Below are 4,584 nucleotides of genomic sequence, written 5' to 3' on the forward strand. Positions count from 1 at the left end.
GTGAATTGAAGACTTCTTTAATGCTTTCAATTAAAAATACTATTAAACAATAGATAAGTATTAAAAGATTAAGTATTATTATATAGGGACCGATACACTTATAAAAATTTCTTACCTTAAAATGACAGAAACTGATGAGAACTAACATAATGGTGAGCAACGGTATGAAATAATACACGAATATAATTCCAGACCGCAAATAATTCAAGTAATATTCTTTATAGAAACAAAAGTACGTAAGAAAGCTCCATACGGCCAAAGCATACAAGTAAGAGAGATACGGCCTGGATTGTCCACGAGGATATTCAAAAATGCTCAAATTGCAAAATGATCCAATTATCAATAATGGTTCCAGCGCTCTTTCTAGTGTCTCTGTCATAGTTTCCGAGTCGTCGGTTAGTATTTTAACTGAATTAGTTCTTACTGTACGAGACACAGACACGTTTTAATACTTTTTTAGAATTTCAGAAATATAGTTTATGCAATATCTCTAGGAACTTTATGAGTACTATATTGTAAGATATGTACATTGGGAGAGTATTTACATGCCGTTTAACCAGCAAGTATTGAATAATAGAAAGAGGACATAGATAATCTAGATTAGATTGCCTTTCTTTTCGCGGAATTTTTTATTTACGGATATGTAGATTAAGGCCAATAGGGGTGGATCGTTTTTAAGAGAAAAATTCATATTTTTCAGAAGAATATAAAATATTTAATAATTATGATTGATCATAAAGCTTATATTATGGATGATTTTATTTCATTTCGGTACTATTTTATAAGTTTTAATTTTTATTAAATGAAGTAATGACAATTATCCGCAATCAGACCCCTATGTACTAATTGTGGATCAGTTCACCAAATGCTTTAACCTCTTTGAATTTATTTTCAACTGAGCATGATATTGACTTTTTTTATGAAATCTAGTGAATACTATTTACTATCTCCTGTAAAAGTCATAAGTCAATTCCTATTATACTTTGAATAAATTTTTAAAGATAAATACCTTAGTTTATGTCTCACGTTTTAGTTAAGGACATTAATGAAATATTTAGCGCTATTGCTAATAAATAAAAAACTGACATTTGAAAGAAATAAAACAAATGTTAAATAATGCTTTTGTGATATGTTTTATTTGAAGATAGAATAAAAATACTATAAGTATTTGACTCAGATAACATTGACTAGAGACATACCGGTTAGAATTCTAAATAGTGTCACAAAATGTACTTGATCACAAAATATAAACATATTACAGAAAGGCAAAGCAATTAATTAGGTGATAAGAGTTATATCCGCCAACTAAAAGTAAACTTACTTGCATTTTATGGTATGTAAAATGTTGTTATGATACTACTAAATTACTTCAGAAAACATACATTTCTGTTTCCTTAAGATTAAAAATGAATAACTATAATAGCCTACTAGTAACGCTTTATTTTTAAACTGCGGTTGGAGATTTTTCGATTATACTTCAGAATGATACTGTTTGAAGAATATTCTCTTTTTACTCAATATGGTAGCCAGATATATTTTCTAATACATATTATAATTAATAGACGATCATTTATCTTCACAATCTGACAAATGTTCGACTATTGTATCCTTTATCTATAAGTGCTTTCCAATTACAATATCCCTAGATACTCTCGTGCACATGATGACACAAGTTGCGTTTCAACTATCCATTATTATCGACACAATACTACATATCTGAATTCAGCCGAGCTGTATAAGCTTATTTTCTAGTAACAATTACATGTTAACGGCAGTGGTTATAAATAAGATTGGAGAATGTTAAGAAACCGGCACTTTTACTTTTTTTGTTTCATACAGGCCGAAAAAGCTGCATTTAATCTAACTCTATCCAAAACGGATCTCAGTCGTGCACATTCTGTTCCAATTGAATCGTGCACAATGCCATACTTTGTGTATTCCTGGGTACGTTTATATTAAGATGTGTTAAGCAATTGAAATGCACCCTATGACTGTACTTTCATGCTATTGTTAGAAACTTTTCGATTGTACTTTAGAATGATACTATTGGATGAATGTAGCGTGCATTTTTCTTGCTAAAATAACTATATAATTTTTCAAATTATGATTGAAATTATATTTCTGCTAAAGATTCCGTAAATGAATTTGAACATTTAGTTAAATGCAGTTTCTAGCTGAAAATCCTGTTATATCCAAAATACATTTGAAGTTTCACGTCAACTCTTATCTGCGAATCTTGTTCTGTCCGATGTATATATGGAATTCCAGATAATTCAGGATCCGTTTATTATTTATTTTTAATTGAATTCGAATCTTCATTATAGATCCTTTTTTTTATTGAGAAATCCATGAGAAGTCATCTCTAATTTAAATATAGAAATACTTACATAAACTGATTATATTATTTTCTGATAAAAACGAGTAAACTTTATGTCATAAATTTCTGCAATACCTAACATATTTGGAATTGCGGATGTAAACAGACAACATTTTTATCTGGGAATCCAATGTATTTTGAAATGGATATGTTTATATAATTAGATTTAATGTCTACTTGGATGAACTTTATGCCAGTTAAAGACTGATTTTTCCATATCTATTTTGATGTGAGCGTATGTACTTCTTATCTGGGTAGAACTGAAATTTTTGGCAGGATTAGTAGTTTTCATAACGTTGAACGACTATAACAATTTTCTTCTTTTATTGCTTTACTTTCTTTTTAGAGACTTGTCGGTTATATATTTTTAGAATAATATTGTTAGACGTACGTAACATCCTTTTTGTTCTCTGATACAGATATGGATTTTAAAATTATGTGCTTATATTCTGTTGGCCGTAAATATCATATTTTTGGATTCGATGTATCATACTGCCGATTAATGTAATATTTTCTCATTCTGAAACGGCTTATTGGGCTAAAAAACTACAACATAAGAAAAAAATCTAGTGGCCATTTTAGAATATGAAATTATTATTCTACTAATCAGCAGTGTATCAAATCCAAAAATATACTTTTTATGGAGTACAGACATATAATTTTAAAACATACTTTTTAGTTTCAAATTAATGATATCAGTTACATTTGTTTTCTCAATTTAAATATATGAAATAATCAGTTAAAGGACTTAGAACACAAGCAAGATATTATTCGCTATCATTATTAAATATTATAAAAATTATATTTAACTAAAAATACAAATACAAACACAAAAGAAATATGTTTCGATTTTCTATCTAGTCATTTTCAATATTACATATAAAATCTACATTAAAACAATTCCAATGACATACCAAAAATTCAAGAAAAGTCAAGCTAATATTAAAAACCTTAAACAACAATGTGTTCAATCCAAAGACCTTGATATTACCGCAAGAAGTTATAGAATCTTTTCTTAAACCTGTCCATGATGTCATTCCAGAAATGAATCTCTTCTTATTACAACATATAAATTAACAATTAATATAAAGGCTAGCTCTCTTCTCAAAAGCTTACATACACAGATTATCCATGATAACGTGACGATGTATTGCTATGTAAAGTAATAATTTAAACTAATGAATTATTTAAGCAAATTAAAATGCTGCAAGATTTAGATTAATACCTGTGTTTCTATCAATGAAGATATAATAATAATTATAGCGCAAAACAATATATACAGCAAGCAATATTAAGACTAGAATTCAAAAGGTATAAATTATATCATGTTGTTCTGTGCGTCTTGACAACTTATTTTAAACTGATAAAAAAATTATGAAAAAATCGAATCAAATGTGAATAGTGAGGAAATTCGAAGGAGAGGGAAAAAAGAGATGAAAAATTCAGGAGGGGAAAAGTGTTATAACGGGAAAATATATTTCTGGTAACGATTCTGTGTCACTTTGTAAATTAAGTCCATTCTTTTGTGTCCTTATAAAAATCATCTCGGAGTCAGTTTTTTGTTATAAGATGGTTTGTAATCTAAAATTCTGACATTGTTCCAATCAAAATTATGATTAAGTGAGATTCGGTGATTAGATATGACACTTGGTGAGTTTGATTTTGTATTAATATCCAATGCGTGCTCTGCGATTCTTGTCTTTAATTTTGTCTGACCATGCATCACATGCATCACATACCATGCATCACAAACATGGCATGAGATCTTATAGACAACATCATGATGTGCTGTTGTCTCAAAAATATTTTTTTCAGTTGTGATGTATTTTTTCAGAGTATTGTAAATGCAGACTTTAAATTAACACTTTTGGTTATGTTGGAAAAAGATTCCAAGATAGTCCCTACAAAAGATACATTTTTAATATTATAAGCGTTTGACTTTTCTTGAATTTTTGGTATGTCAATGTAATTATTTTAATGTAGACTTTATATGTAATGTTGAAAATGACCGGATAGAAGGTGGAAACGTTTGTATTTTTTTAGTTGAATATAATTTTTAGTATTTAATAACAATCGCGAGTAATATTTTGCTCCAAGTCATTTAACTGATTACTTTAATTTATTTAATCGAGCATTGAATTACTTTTTATTAAATATATGAAATTATTTAAAATAATAAATAATTTTTTTGTTTTTGGCTTGATTTA

The 4,584-nt window shown here is 28.1% G+C and overlaps 1 pseudogene; it reads left to right on the forward strand.

Annotated features, from left to right (window-relative positions):
- Nucleotides 1–311: 311 nt before the first annotated feature.
- The window catches only part of LOC108690212, a 21,193-nt pseudogene continuing 16,920 nt past the window's right edge, over nt 312–4,584 (forward strand).

This window comes from Atta colombica, unplaced genomic scaffold (genome assembly GCF_001594045.1).
Source record: "Atta colombica isolate Treedump-2 unplaced genomic scaffold, Acol1.0 scaffold30, whole genome shotgun sequence".
NCBI classification, from domain to species: Eukaryota; Metazoa; Arthropoda; class Insecta; order Hymenoptera; family Formicidae; genus Atta; species Atta colombica.